At 45.4% G+C, this 16,730-nt stretch overlaps 1 long non-coding RNA gene across 1 annotated transcript in view; it reads right to left on the reverse strand.

Moving 5' to 3' along the window:
• The window catches only part of LOC112477768, a 40,525-nt gene that overhangs the window by 18,774 nt on the left and 5,021 nt on the right, over window positions 1–16,730 (reverse strand). The window contains exon 2 of the long non-coding RNA XR_003045571.1: window positions 7,018–7,096. This is a non-coding gene — a long non-coding RNA (uncharacterized LOC112477768). The remainder of the gene's footprint in view (window positions 1–7,017; window positions 7,097–16,730) is intronic.

Here is a 16,730-nt window from a genome sequence, read left to right on the forward strand (position 1 = left end):
AGAAAAGACCTGCTGGCAATTCCCAGCTTTTGATCTATAGGTTCCCCATGGTTTTAGCCATAGGGAATGAATGACTGTGTTTATTTTGTGTAGGGCCCAACTTAAAGACTCTGTTTTCCTGTTTTCCCTTCCAGGTATGGGTAAATGGTTTGTTAGCAATCCCAGCAGAAATCTTCCTTCGTTCTGTAGATTTCCTTCCTTTGTTCTGTAGATCGGCTGTAGGGCCGATCAGCACATGGCAGTCTCTGAATATAGCTTGATTTCACAGTTAGTTCTCTTGCCTCCTCCCTACATTATATGCATGAGCATTGACCTCTCTGTATCTCTTTGGCCTCTCTCTGATTCTTCCTCTTCTCTTCTGCATCTACTGTTTTCACATCTCAGTGAGCTGCAAAAACTCTCATATTCAAAATTCACCAAGAAGGATCTTGTTGACTTGGTTAAGGACTATCTAATGTGAAGCACCAGAAACGGACAGATCTCTCACCCAGGCCTCCTCAGAAGCCACTGGTCTTCCTATATCCAGCCTGTTGATTGTTGTCTCTGGATAAGACACAAACTTCTTCACCAAATAGAAATGGCCCAAGTAACAGGGTCATCTGACCTAAAGTCTGGAACTTGTGTGCAAGGAACCACTATGAGAAGGGAACAATAGAGGTGACACTGGACACCCCATCAGTCCATCCTTCCACTGCTCAGGTGGGGAGCTGAGCACACAAGTAGAGACCAGGCTCTTAGAGGGACAAATGGCAGAGTCTGGAGGCTGGTCTGGAGCCCTGGGGTAGGATAACATATTTAGCAAACAAAACACAAAACACCCAGTTAAATGTAAATATCAGATAAACAATAAGCAACTTATTAGTATAAGTATGTCTCATATTTGAGACATACTTATACTAAAAAATGAGTTCATTCACTGCTTATCAGAAGTTCACATTTAGCTGGGTGACTTGCATTTATCTGACAACCTGGGGACCAGGTCTGTTTGTGTTGAAGTTCCAGTTCCCATATTATTCCTGATATATAATAGACACTCAGTACATTCTTGTTGGAATACTTAAGCGTTGAAGAAGTCCTCTCAGATGCTCCTCCTTCCCCACTAAGGGTAAGCATATCCCCCGGGGCCAGCTTTGAACAGGCAAATTGACACATTCAATTCATCAGACTGTTAAGATCTTACCAAGTGTTAAGATCTGTGCTAGATAAATTGGAATACAGAGATAAATAAACTATGACTCTGTCCTCAACTGCTAATTGACCAGCAGAAGCAGTAGATCTAAAAAGAGAATTATAATAAAATGTGATTAATACTAGATGATAAAGGCCACAAGGCTAGGGCCAGGCAATTTTTCTCACCATTATATCCCCAAAATTTGCAAAACAGTAAGCACTCAATAAGTAGCAGTGGGATGCTTAATGAAAAGATTAAAATGTGAACAATGTATTGTGGGACCTCGGAGGTGAGATGACTAACCAAGGGAGGTGCGATGGTGAAAAGGTTGTGTTCACTCCAGGGAGAAGGCAACATCTGTCGTGGATCATGATGTAGGAACACAGCAGGCAGACGGAGAGGGAAGCGCACTTCTGACAGAGGAACAGCGCAAACACAGATATAACACTACAGTGAGCAGGGAATAATTAATTCACAAAGGCGAGAGATGAGGTCTGAAAGATGGAGGCCCTCGAACACATGGCCAAGGAGTCTGGACTTTATCCTATGGGTAATAGATGGTCATTAAAGACTTGGGCAGAGACGTAGCATGAACTTCAGGAGATTCCTGCAGCATTAACTGTTACAGAGGATGGACTGTAGTGGAGACAGATAGCAGGCCAGAAGAGCCATGAGAAACTACTGAAATAGCCTAGTCTGGAAATGATGGAGGCCTAAACTTGTGGATTATTTGGGGTATTAGAAAATATGCCTGGAGGGCTGAAGACTCCCTGTGAATGTTCTCCTCTGTACCTGCCAGTTCCTAGTGCCCTTGGGCTGCAGGAGGCCAGGATGCCATTAAGCAGGAAATCAGGAACAATGGGGAGGTGGGAGGCAGCCCAAGCCATACTTCCTTCACTTCACTTCTGGCTTAAGGAGAAAACAGCACTAAAGCAATTGGAGAATGACTGCCAGCCCCCGAGCTCTTCCCTTCCCTGGCATAGCCCAGAGCTATCCGTGGTCTACAGGTGAGACCTTACTCTAAGTGGGACACCCCCCCATGCCCAACGAGCCATGCTCCCGCCACCTCCTCTCTCCTCAGGTGCCTCTTCGGGCATCCCACTGCTCCATCTAGCCCACTCTAAGTTAGACTAACCTGGGTTCAAAGCCACCCAGATGTGTGACGTTGTGCAAGTAACCTCACCTCTGTGAACATCACTTTGTTGGTTTCATAAATAACACATACAGCATAACCATCATGAATTAAATAAAATACTCCATATAAACAAACTCAAGACAGTGCCTGGCATGTAGTTGGACTTCTTTAACTGCCCAGAGCCTTCACTCCTGAGCTGAAAGGGAGCTTTATCTATAGCCTGGAGGACCACCTGCCCTTCTTACATTCATTCACACTGCTAATATATTCCCAGCCTCTACTATGTGCCAGCACCTTTCTAGGTACTGGAAAAACAATGACAAGCAAAACAAATATAGTCCCAGCCATCATGGAAGTTCCATTCTCCCGAGAGAGATCAATTTTAATTAAATGATGACAAATAAAAATAAAATTCTTCATGGTAAGAAGTACCATAAAAGAGAGAAACTCACACCCAGTTATTCTGGAGATGGAGCCTGGGGCTGGCACACCCTTGCATGGCCTGGGCCCGGGGGGAAATGCTAAGGTCCCGAGGGAATGTTGGACCAGAAAAGAAGGCCAGAGGCCCCCACTCTACAAGGGCCAGGATTCTTCCTTGGTTACCCCATCCCTTTGATTTTTAAACCTCTCCTCCTCCTCCTCAGCTTACAAACCTGTTCAAGTCTTGGCCCTCCTCACGCTGCCCCTCTGTCTCGGTGATGCCTGTTGCCTCCAGGCTTCCTCACTCCCATGCACTCCTCATGCCCCTGTAGTCTGCCTCTTCACACACCAGCCTGCTGCAACTGCTCTCCCAAAAGTTCCTGACAACAAACCCCATGACTATTTCCCAGTCCTGACTGCCTTCAGTCTCTCTATAAAATTGGACACAACTGCTCCTTCTAGAAACTTTATTCCCACGGACCTTCCATGATGCTGTGCTCTTCTGCTTCTCCAAGCTCCTGTTCCCTTTCTCAGCACATTTTCTGACTGCGCACTCTGTGCTCCCAGAGTCCCACCCACCCTGTGCCATCTTTCTTCATCTACGCCCGCATCTGCCATGACCTCAGCTTCACCTCAGGGTAGATGACTCCAATTATTCACTGAACAAACATCCACCAAGTGTGTACTATGTGCCAGACTCGTCTACCTAATATGTGCCAACCTCCCCTCATCCCTGGCCAGACTCCCCTGTAAAGGCATATGGGACACAATGGGGGAAGAAGAGCTTGAGAAAATAAAAATCTCCTCTCTTACGAATGGAGGGAAATCTGTGCCTTCAAGGGCAGATAGGATGGCAAGAAGGGAGCTATAAGATAATAGAAAATGTATGCATTGGTCTCTGACCCCAGGTCCTCCGGGCTAAGAGCTTCTAAAACCCTTGTAATTTCCTAAGTGATAAGAGCATCTTTTGTTCCATTGAGGAAACTCTGGGTGGGCTCCTGGATGGCTCCTGGATAGGGGTCATGAATAAAAGATTGGAATTTTCAGCACCGCCCCCCACATCTCTAGAGAGGGGAGAGGGGCTGGAAATGGAGTTAATAACTGATCATGCCTATGTGAGGAAGCCTACATAAAATCCGAACAGTATGGGGTTAAGAGAGCTTCCAGGTTGGCAAACGCATCCATATACCACAGAGACAGAAGCTCCTGCTCTTGGAGCCCTCCCGCACCTCACCCTAGGTATCTCTTCACCTGGCTATTTATCTGTATCCTTTATTGTATCCTTTAATAAACTGGTAAACTTAAGCGTTTCCCTGAGTTCTGTGAGCCACTCTAATAAAGTGGGAACCTCCGATTTGACGACAAATCAGAAGTCATGAGTAATCTGGGGACCTACTAGGGATTGGCATCTAAAGTGGGGGGTAAGTCAGTCTTGTGGAACCAATCCCTTAACCTGTGTGATCTGACACTATCTCCAGGTAGATAATGTGAGAATTGTGTTAAATTGTGGGACACACATACGGTGTTGCAGAATTGCTTGCCGGAAGGAAAACCCCACACATCTGGTGACCAGAAGTGTCAGAAGTGTTCTGTGTGAGAGTAAAGACTCATAGGTGGAAAACTGAGTTTTCCACCTCTGATCTCTATTGTTCTATCCCCAGGACATAGAAAAAGATGTGCTCGGAAGATCAACAGTGACTGACCTACTGCAATGCAGAGCTGGCGCTGTCCTGGGCCAGAAAAATCTGGAAGTGTGTTCAGAGCTAGAAACAGATAAAATAATCTCCTTCCTTCCTTTGCTTCCTCCCGTTCTACAAAGTTGCCACCTGCCCACTTTCCCTAGCTTATGCACCTCTCCCCTCCTGTATAAGGACACACTCACAACTCCACCAACCTACATGGAAAGTTCTATTATGGGTCTTTCTCAAGCTACTGCTTGAGGCAATGCAAAAAAAATCTTAACAAAATGACAGAGGGGAGATGGGGGAACATTATGGAGTTCAGAAAGAAATTGAAGGGGAGACTCCTGAGAAGATTAGATTAGGAAAATTGAAGTGTCTTAGGGATTTAAAGCCCTGACTCATCCATCTGACCCTCCAGTTCAGACCAATATAGAAAATGACATGAGACTCATTACCTAATGGAAATCAAAGCAATTTATCCACCTTACTAATGGCTAGACAGATGTGCTATAAACCTAAATGCAGGGCTCTGTGTTAAAGCTGGATAGAAGACCTCAGGCTGAATGGGTCTTCTACTCTCTCCCCATCCCCCACTCTCTCTCCACCTGATTCACAGACTGAACAGAGACAGGGCTGGAGAAGCCACAGTCAGGCTTTCACCCATAAGATCATTTACGTTTTCCCCAGAGGAGAGTAAGCAAGGAATGGAAAGGTAGGCTGGAAAATATCCCCTCCAACCTGCTCCACTTGTGGGGAGGAGACATCTAAGAGGAAGAGGCCCCAACGCAGAGTAGTCTTCTCTTTGTTCCACCCTTTTGGTCTTAAAGGGTTAGCTTACAGTCTGTGATCAGTCACAGGTGCACTGAAGGGCTGGCGAGGAGGAGACCAGCCATGTGTCAGAGCAGTCTCCCCCTTTGCAGATATTTGGCCATTTATGACCTACGAAAGTGGCCGTATCACACAACCCACTGATTTTTATAGCTCCTACTATAGGGCAGTAGCAAATACAAAATACATTTCCAAATAGGACATGTGGAAATAGATTTCCAAATGCTTTACACATATTTACTCATTTAATCCTTACAAAAGACACACAAAAAAAAATTGTTATCACCATTTTCAGATGAAGAAAATGAAATAAACGGTTCTCACCACTATTCTTTGTATATTCTCCTGGAATCAGTGGGTGGTCAGTTTTCTGTCGCCCCCAAGGCCTCCGAACTGGGTACAATTAGGACACAAATAATTCCAAGCCTATACTGTGCCCTCAACTCTGTTTCCTCTCTCCAATCAGCTCAGCGCGGCTCACCTACACGCTACAAAATAAGTACTACCTAGCAGCATAAAATGTCAAATAATTCACACTAGCAACCAAGAAATGCCCTAAATTTGAACGTAAACCCCCTCCTAATTCCAAAAGTAACAAGAACAAAATTTAAACTCACTTTCTTTGCAATTAATATGCAAGGAAATTAAAGTCCAAAATTCTTCCCTTCCCAATTTTTTATTCTGCTCATTCTGAGCCAGGAGGTCTCACTCCAAAAAAATCTAGGTATGTCCATTTGCCTGGACATCCCGCTTCCTAAAGCGTATCCATTCCCACAAGGTCAGTTCTCTACTTCCCCCAGCTGGCTGCCAGGGCTCTGCTGGGCCTTCCCACCTGAAAAAACAGTGACCTCTCCGGATGGGCTGTGTTCTTTCTGTTGTTCCAGCTGTTTGGTAGAATAAGGTGTATGTGGGAAGGGAAAGGGAGGGTACACACTCTCTCCCTATAACTTCAGCTCCCCAAGTGTTGAGTAGGGGTTAGGTACCTGTGTCTCCATCCTCTCCCTGGCCTGGGAGCCGCATCTCCAGACCTCTGAGGTGGGACAGTAGAGGGATTGTGGTGAAACCTCAAATCTCCTGAGGATGAGGAGGGCGAACAGCCATGAGCATAGAGAGTGTTCCTTGGGGTCAGGGGACAAGGCTGTTATGACTAGAGGCAGGGGACTGGCTACATCCTGGCCTTTCCTCTCTGAAATGTTAGCTGTTCCTCCAGCCTCTCCAAAGTTGACATAATCCATCCCCAAGTAGCTCGTGGGTCCCTCTTTTTCAAAATCAGGGTAACTAGGACACAGGATACTGCAGTCCCAGCTCTACACCAGCAAAACTTAGAAACAGAAGCATACTCTCAACTGTGTTCCTGGAACCTAATGAATGTTTTTTGTGGAATTTTTAGGGGGTCAAGGCAAAGAAACCTTTGATGAGAATTTAAGGGACAAGAGAAAGACGTGGAGGGCTGACACTCAGCCACAGCTATCTCGTGTGAGTCTTCCCCAAGGAGGTTCTCAGTGGTGCTGCTAGTGAGGGATGAGCCCGTCTCATTTGCACCCCTCGTGCGTGTCCTTTCCAGCTGGCAGCTCACAGCAGCACAGGAGGCCAGGATTAGGCTTGCTTAACCAGGGCAGAAAGCACTGGAACACAAGAAGTGACAGCAAGACTCTTGATGACAGTCTCTTGCTGACACACAGAGCACTTGAGCTCAGCCGGAGTCAAGTTGCTAATGCCAGCTACACAATGTGGCAGAAACTTAGTGGTATCTGAAAGAACAGGGAAAACCTTGACTTCACCTTGCCAGGATGCTCTCAGTCTGTGCCAGCTCCTCAGAGTTCCCAACACGTGAACTTAAACCTCAGTCGGGAGAAATCTCTGTGAACAAAAAAAGGGCTATATAAGAAAACTGACAAGCTCAGGGGTGACCACTTGGCAGGCCTGATGAGCTCAGTGACCAAAAATAACCACACAGGCTAATCTGATCATAAATTCCTAACCAGACAGGTCACATTCCAGGCCTATAGCTTCCTTAGCAAACATCAGTCTTTACCTTAAGCAAGCCCTGTCCAGTGTTTTCACACATCTAGGACAATATACCTTTGGCATGTCAGAGTAATTTTCTTTCCAGCCTCGTCGGATACACAACCACCAGTACCAGAGCACAGAGCACAAAACTCTTTGTTGGTGTGGTGTCGTCCACATACTATCTCTATTTGCTGTAAATGTTCAATGTTAACTGTCCTGTACCCACCAAAGTAAAAGAAATATATGTTCCTCCAGTTTGCTTGTTATATAATCCTGGAAGTGTCCCCACTTTGCTTTCGCCCACCTCCTTAATCTGTCACCAGTGGGTTTCAAGTAACCTTCCTTCGTCTTCTTTCGATTTTAAATGTAAAGAATGAGCTACAAAACTGCCATCTTCCGGACCATTTTCGTAATCCATTGGCAACTTGCTTCTGGGCATGTCCTCAAATGTCTGACTCAAATAAACGCTTATAAAATATTTCTCTAGGTTTGGGCATTCTTTCATCGACATCTCCCACGGAAAGTTTAATTTGGGCCTTGAGTTTCCCATTAGAGGGTGGGGGCCCGCCAGCTGTCTCTTCTCTCAAAGTGAGGCACTGGAGACCTTTCTGACATCTTGTGATATTTAGAAATTTAAAATAATGCTTCCAATAGTCCCGATTTAACCCGGATCTGTTTCTTTCCAACATCAGTTCCCTTTAGTGCATGTTTCATCTTCTCAGTAACTACAAGGAGGGTCCTGAGCACAGATCCCTGGGCACGTCCCCTCAGCGTGGGCAATACCTCCCCCAGTCCCCAAATAACTGCCTCTTTCATACTTAAATATCTAACAATACTCGCTGCCAAATCTCCCAGTCTTTTCTTCCTTCACACCAAGCAAGCCACTGTCTACACTAGTTTCCTGGGTCCATGCTCCCTCTAGCGGCCTCACTTCACTTTGCATCATTGTTAAATCTATGCCCCACTCATCCTCCCTGATCTAGAAATGAGCAAACATTCTGCTCTTTTCTAGTTCTGTCCTTAAAAACACTTAGATGTGAAAATATTTCCTTTCTCTTTTACTATATCTCAAGCACAACGTCTAGAAACTTGACATTTCTCCCTGCAAAAAATCATTTCCTCCACATAAGAGTTCCTGGTCCTTTTCATGTATATGAAAGCCACCACACTTCTGTGATTAACCCCAGAGTGGGCGTCTGAAATCCAAAACCCTGGCCAGGGCTTAATAAATGTACAAGCCAGAGCCAACTTGAGACTGTGTGGTAGAAAATCATTCCAGGAGCCTGTGGACAAGCCATAAATAACCTCCCTCCATCATTCTCTCTGTTGTCCTAAATGCAGTTCAAAACAAAGTAGGCGGTCAGGATCTGGGACCTAGCATCACTTACTAAAGACTAGCACAAAAAATATGGAGGCAACATTTAATACTCTTGTGTGCTGTACCCACGTGGAATTGGGGTAATTTCATTTCAGCTTCAACTGCATCTAGCAAGCTGCAAGTCAGAATTACCTTCCAAGCCCTTGCCTATTAAAATCCAAGGTACTGGAGTGACCCTAGGTGAGCCCTTGATTTTACAGTCAAGGCTCCAGAGAGGCCCACCAGCATGTCGTCCCTCCACCCCTCTGAATCTGGCCAATGGAGAAGGCACCCCTGGAACAGAGGGCAAAAGGAGACCAAAGTGTCTGTTTTATAAATGGCCAGATAAGTGCCAGAGAACTCTGACCTCTCTAGCGAACTGACCGGAAAATGCAATCGAGACTCAAGTCCAAAACGAGCCTCTTCTTCTTCCTCCCTGCCTGAGCCACTAAACAGAGGGAAACAGCACACATCCCCTGGCAGAGGAGGCAGCAGGAAGCCCTGTTCGCATCAGAGAGGACAGCAGAGAAAGAACCAGCGCTAGTCTGTTAAATTCCTGTTAATGCATTATCTCCTCTCCCTGGTGAAACATGTCCAGTAAACGCTCCATCTCTCCAACTGCCATATCATCTCACCCTGCAGGAGGGAGCAGTCACGCGGAACAGGAAATCCCTTCGTATTGTATTCGTTTTCTATTACCAAATATCCCAAACATACTGGCTTAAAACAACATAAATATATTATCCTATAATCTTGGAACTCAAAAGTCCAAGATGAGTCTCACTAGGCTGAAAATCAAGGTGTCGGCAGGGCCACAATCCTTTCCAGAGCCTCTAAGGGAGAATCCATATCTGTGTCCTTTCCAGCTTCTAGAGGTCACCTACATTCCTTGGCTCATGGCCCCGTTCTCCCATTTTTAAAGCAAACAACAGCCAACCAAGTTCTTCTCCCTTTGCCATCAACCTGGATCCCTCTTCTGAATCCCTCTTCCACATTTAAGGACCCTTGAGATTACATTGGACCCAGTCAGATAAGCTAGAATGGTCTCTCTATTTTAAAGCCAGCTGATCAGCAAACTTAATTCAATCTGCAACCTTATTCCCTTTTTGCAGGTAATTTAACATAATCACAGGTTCTGAGAATTAAGACATAGACATCTTTAGGGGCCACTATGCTACCACACATCTCCTGCTCCCATTGGATCTGCCACCACCCATACTCCCTTAGTACCACAGGTATCAGTCAGCAGAGTGCCCAGACCATCCAGCTAGTTACTGAAGCCTATATCCCATCTCACTCACTCTTAGAGGAAGGTGAGCAACCAAGTCCTTCCTGTCACATCTATTCTGTTTCCCTCAATCATCACCAGGGCCAAGCCAAAGCCTCCAGGACTCTGTTAAACAGACTCCCATCTCCATGCAGCTAATCCAACCCACTCCTCTGCCCAGCCTCTTTCTTCCAAGCCCTTTTATTGTGCCCTCTAGAATTCTTGATCTATGATCAGCAAACTCCTTGGTATTACCAATGTCTCGTTTTGAATGTTTTTTTCTATTCCTATTCTTAAATGACATTTTTGAATTTCCTAAGAATCCCATGGCCTCTACAAGGCTTTTGAGTGGAAGCTGCTTTTTCCCTTAGCATCAGAGCCAGAAGGTGGGAAAAGGAGTCCTCCTTGCTTCCCATTGCTGTTTCTACACCACTGCTCCTTTTTCCAATTTCGAAAGCTCCCCTTCTTTGAAGTTCAGAGCACAGGCTGCCTCTCCTCCCAGTATCCCTCCCTCATTCACTCATGACCTCAGCTCCTGGTCTTCCTCTCCTCACTTACCCCTGTCATCATTCTTGATGATGTTCAACACTCATACAGATGACCTTTCCAACACTCTGGCTTCTCAGTCCTTGACATGTGTACTTAAGCCTACACTTTGCTACAGTGACTTCCAAAATCTCCAATTCAAGAATCTCATCCTCTGTCTACAACCTCCTAACCATACATCTCTTTTACCCTAGAAGTCCAGTTGTAATAACTCTTTGACCTTATCCAGACCTCCAATCTACTGACTCCACCATTTTTTTCCATGTAGCTAATGACTACATTTCCCAGACTTCCTTGCAGCTAGACATGGCCAGGGAAATATGATAACGGCAAATTATGGGTGGCGTCCTTGATAGAAAAGGAGTATGTCCTCCTCTTTTCTTTTCTCCTCTTCCCACTGACTGGAATTACATGAAGAGGTGGGAGCTGGAGCAGCCATCATAGGCCACTAAATGGAAGTCACATATTAAAAAAAGAAAGAGTTACAAAATAAAAAGAGCCTGGGTCTGAAATATCGTGGAGATACCATATTACCCCTGTTTAACTTCTGTTTATGCCGTGGTATTATGACCTGAAATAGTATCTTAATATATTTATCCATCTCATCTTCCTATCTCATTAAATATAACCTCCATATACTCAAGTATTCAAGTCAAAAGCCAAAGAGTCAGTCATTATTTATGCCTTTCCCTCAATCCCAACATCAGCTTAGACTCTATCCAAATTATATCTTGATTTCAGCCCTTTCTCCTCAACTCCACTGCCACCACCCTAGTTCCACCACCATGGTTTATGGCGATGTCTTTCTGACTAACCTCTCTCTGCCTCCACTCTTACCCCATCCAATCCATCCTCCATTTAGCATTTAGACAAGTGATCTGTTTAAGGTATACATTAAATCACATTAGTCGGTGTGCTGCTTAAAACCATTAGGTGTTTTTCAATTACACTTCAAACAAAATCCAAACTCTTTACTGGGGCCCATAAGCCCTGCGTGGTCTGGATTCTACCTATATTCCCCAACCTCATCTCATTCCACTCTCCTGCTCCATACATCGTTTTGGGGACACACGGCCTATTCCCAGCTCAGGGCTTTCATCCTTGCTGTTCTCCCTGCTTAGAACTCTGTTCCTCCTGCACTTTGCATAGCTGACTCCCTCTCATCCGTTGGGCCTCAGCTCAAATGTCTCTTCTCAGAGAGTACTTTCCTGGCCACCCAATCTGCCCTCCCACCACTTACTTCTCTCACCTCATCCGTTTATTCCCTCATTGCACTTAATCATGCTTTGAAACTGTCTTATTTATACACTTGTTTTCTTGTTTATATACTTTGTGCCTCACAAAAAAATGTAAGCTCCATGAAACCTGGGAACATGTCAACAATTAGTATTCACCATTTTCTCTCTAGTACCTTGAACAGCAATTATTAGACAAATAGTTGGAGTTCAATGAATGGATCCGAATTGAATTTATGAGTATATTGAATGAATATGAATAGATAAATAAATTGGTGAAATGATCTACTTCTTTCCTAGGAAGGAGCAAGTAAGAGACAGAAAAACACTAGAGAGGTTCACTCTGACACCCATCCCCCTGGCGAAGAAAGGAGCAGAGTCTTCACCTCTAATGGAAAGGGGCACTGGGAAAGGGTGGCAGATAAGGGTCTCCCTCCCTCAAAGTGGTTAGGAAGAAAAGATTCTGGGAAGGGCTGAAAAGCCTTTGCTCAAAGGTTCAGCACTCCTGTCGCCATCTCTACAGAATTAATGCAGAGGTCAGGAGAAGACCACATCCCCAGAGAACAAGATCCAGTATCAGAGGCCCACATACTGCAGTTGAGGAAGACTGAGGTTATGTCTCAGGAAGAGCTTCTTAATGCATGTACAAGTAAGGGGGCCCCAGAATGGAGACTTTTACTGAGTGTGATAGAAGGATCTTAAAGAAGAATTTCCCCCACTGCTCCCAAATTCCTACACAGAATATGGAGGCAAGAGGAGGGACGGGACAAACTCCACAGAGCCTCCTGAATGCCCTCCCCTCACCCAAGGAGACCAGATAGCTAAGACCTCAGGTGATCCAGGCTTAGACCAGGAGAGGTACTGATTCTCTCCATTGCCGGCTCCATCTCCCCTATCCCAGAGGCCCTTCTTCTCCAACGGTAATCACAGAATCTGTGCTAATGCAGTTTCAGAACAACCAAAAAAATCCCAAAGAATTGAGTTAAAAAGGGCCCTTTAAGGTCCAGTTTTGGGTCCAATGTAAAGATCAGATCTCCCAGACCACCTCTTGGGTATTTTCCGTGACAGAGATCTCCTTACACACAATGCAGCCTCTTCCAGGCTTGGGCGGCTCTGATTGTAAGAGCATTCTTCCTCCCTGTCAGCCTGAATCTGTTCCCTCACACTTGCATCGCTAGTCCAACCTGGTGGAGCAGAACAGATAAGTCAGTGGTTTCCATGTGACAACCTTTGAGACATCCAAAGGCAATTATCATTCTAATAATAAATGCTACCATTTAACGAATGCTTACCAGGCCCCATGCTAAGTGTTTTATGTATATCATCTCATTCAAAACTTGCAACATCCCTAGTATGTAGAAATTATTATTCCCATTCTGGAGATTAGGAAATAAACTTGAGAAGTAAAGCAATCAGCCAAGGGTCACTCAGATATTGAGAGAATCATGATTTGTTCCAAGGGCCGGTCTAACTCCATCCAGAGCCCACACGCCCTCGCCTCCCCTGTTATGCCAAGAGCACCCCACCCCTAATGGAGTCCTCTTTAATTCCAGCTAAACAACATCAAATCCTTCAAGAATTTCTTCCCTGAGAAGCTCGAGGCTTCCATCTTCCCATTTTCTCTGATTATTTCTAAATTCAATAAAATCTGGCAGTCATCTAGCCTCAGACCCTCTGCCTGGAGATTGGGGAATGCAAAGGGAAGCTCTGCTTCTGATAATAGCAGAAAATGGAGTCTTCCTAAAGCACCCCCACTAAGCCCCAGTCTCCCTTCAGTCCTCAAACACAGTCCTGACAACCCACCACTTTCTGCTACTCTCCACCTTCTTTATCACCCGTCAACTCTCTTTTCTCCCAGGATTTGTCCATCTACCTCCTCCTTATTCTCATGCTTCTTCCCCAAAATCCTACTCACCCTTAAAAAAAAAACTCTAACTTCAATTCTCCCTCCATGAAGCCTCCTCCCACTCCTGCTCCTTTCTCAGTGCTTCCCTTATATTTTTTTTTAGCTTTATTGAGATGTAATAGACATAGAACATTGTATAAGTTAAAGGCGTACAATGTAATGATTAGATATATGTATATATTGTGAAATGATTATCACAATAAGTTTAGTAAGCACATCCATCACCTCACATAGTTACAAATTTGTGTGTGTGTGATGATAACTTTTAAGGTTGGCTCTCTTAGCAACTTTCAAATACACAATACAATATTGTTAACTATAATCACCATGCTGTCCATTATGACCCCAAGACTTATTTATCTTATAACTTCAGGTTCATACCTTTGACCTCCTTCACCCATTTCCCCCACACCTGCCACTGGCAAGCACCAGCCTGCTCTCTGTTTCTATGGGTTCACAAAGCCCTTATTTCTGCCTCTCCAGCAGCAGTTGCTATTTTGCACGTTTTGTGTCTGTTCGCAGGCCTTCCTCCCTGGCTGCGCTTGTCCAGGGCGGAGAGTGCAGCTTTAATCTCAGGGTCCACTGCAATGCAGGTGTTTAGTCAATGGCCGTTACCACCAAATGCAGACTGACGTTTTTGACACTTCGGCTGGAAGAATGGTGGTTAGACTGCAGAAGGTCAAAAATCAGGGCCAACACTGGGGAGCAGTTGAGATACCAGGAGAGTTGAGGCCCTCCCTGATGGCCCAGGGCCTGCATGCCACCTGGTCTCTGGGAATTGAATGAAATATAATCTAGTTCCAGTAAATCCAAGAAAGGAGTTTGAAGCAGGATCTGCTGCCCTCTGGTGGCCATTCTGACTCAGGGTCCTTTGTTTGGAGTCCTCTCCCCTGACAGAGAGAAGTCAACTAGATGGATTTAGAACCTGATGCTCCTCTCTCCTGGCACAATCTTAACTGTCCCAGATGCTTATGTAGCAGAATACTAAAATTAGAATTTCAACTCAGCACCAAGATACAGTAGATGAGATTTCAAAGTGAGGTGCCAAATCATCCTGTGAAGAATTTCAAAAGAAATTTTTAAGAACTAGTTTCTGACCCCCTTAGACAGATTGAGGATATAAAAAGGTGTCATAGTATGGAAAGAAGGGAGGATTTTGTGAGCAGGAAATGTATAGAGAAAGCTGTGCTGTAATTCTCAACCCCTCTCCCCAAAAAGGAGAGAGGGACCTACCCTCCCCACCCCCGCTTACAACAAACCTACTGAATGCTTGCATGGGTTACCCCAAGAGCTGAATATGTGGCCCTTAAAGCTAGGCAGAGTGTCTGGAGCCTGGGCGTTACCCAGAGATTTAGAAGGAGAGAGAAGAACCTGGGAACAGCCATGTGGGCAGGCTGGAAGAGCTGGTGCTCTGGCACACCTTGGGCTGACAAAGTTTGGCAGCCGAAGAACTGGCTATAGGTCCTGAGAGAGAAATAGGTGTATCCCCATGCTTCCATCTTGGGTGCTGTCCAATAGGGCTACCTCGGGGGACAAAGGGACTACAGCAGCTGAGGGAGAAGGCTCAAGTTTCTGGAGTAAGGGAACACAGGTGATCGGGGCTGACAGCAAAGCTCTGAGGAGCCAAGAAAGTGCCCATGAGAGAGTAGTCACCAGAGAAAATCAGAGAGGAAGGGGCGAGGACACTACCAGCTGATGGAGGAGGAAGCTGAGTGCCAACTGAGGTAAAAACTCACCTACCCATTCCTGTCTGCTCTGTACCACTCCACCTCCTCACCAACACACCTCACTCAGAAGCAGCATCTACTGAGAGTGGGTGAAGGGCAGGGCTAGGGGACATGACAGACAAACAGAACAAAAGCCAGCCTCTCGCCGCTTTCCACAGCTACATCTGCAGCAGGACTCCGCAGACTCCGGAAGAGGACATTAAATGGTTTCAGGTTTTGATTCATATATCGGCTGGTCATTCTAATTTCTGAATTGAGCCAGTCTCTCACCTGAGAGCAGGATAGTTAAAAGGCTTTCCTGGATTCTTATCCAGAAGCAAGGGAAAAGATTACCCCTGCCCACTGACTCAATAAAGTATACAGAATTGTCTCATGAAACCAAACTCATCATGTAATCATAACACAACTTTATTTTTTTATTATATGGCAAGTTGTGGTTGTCATACAATATATAATATAACATATAATATATAACATATACGATAGTATGAACAACACATAATATAAGGCAGATTACACTTTCCCCTGCAGTGGGACTATATTACAGGGACCTGAGATTTTCCTTTCCAAGTCCCATCAGCCTTTTTTCCTTCAATTTAGAGCATCACTGCTCCCATCCCTTCTTCATTTTACCATCGGTAGCCTCCCTTTATAGGCCCTTTGAAACCCTGTCTAGCCCCACCCAGGGTTCCTGAGCACTTCCTCTACTTCTTGGGGAGGAGGAGAGACACGTGCCTCTGGCCTCCTGTGTCATCTCCAGCACGGCCTCCTAGAGTACTCACCAGCACTCTCACTGTCTATAGTGGGTTGAATAGTGTCTCCAAAAAATTCATGTCCACACAGAACCTCAAAATGTGACTTTATTTGTAAAAAATGATTAAGGATCTTGAGATGAAAGTATCCTAGATTTAAGGCGGGTCCTAAATCCAGTGACTGATGTCTTTATAATAAGAAGAAAGGACACGGAGACACACATAGAGGAAGGCCATGTAAAGACAGAAGCAGAGACTGGAGTTTTGCTGCCACAAACCGAACATCTGGGCTACCAGGAGTGGGAGAGGCAAGGAAAGATTCTTCTTTAGAGCCTTCAAAGGGAGCATGGCCCTACTGACACCTTAATTTCAAACTGCCAGCCTCCAGAACTGTGAAAGAATGAATCTCTGTTGTTTTAAGCCACCCGGTTTATGGTACTTTATTACAGCAGCCCTAGAAAACTAACACACCTTTCAGTCCTTCTAGCCGCAGCAGCAATCAAGAGGAATGCCACGGCTTGGGCCCAGTGCCCTCTGCCAAGCCTGGGAGGAGTGGGGGAGGAGAGTGGTCTGTAATTTTCAAACGACCTCCCCAACCACAGTCCCCTGCTGAGCAGCCCTGGGAGAAAATCTGGCATCTGCTCCCCAAGCCTCCTGCCATCAACAAAACGTCCAGAGCCCAGGAGGCCCTTCC

The sequence above is a fragment of the Pteropus alecto genome, unplaced genomic scaffold (genome assembly GCF_000325575.1).
Source record: "Pteropus alecto unplaced genomic scaffold, ASM32557v1 scaffold220, whole genome shotgun sequence".
NCBI classification, from domain to species: Eukaryota; Metazoa; Chordata; class Mammalia; order Chiroptera; family Pteropodidae; genus Pteropus; species Pteropus alecto.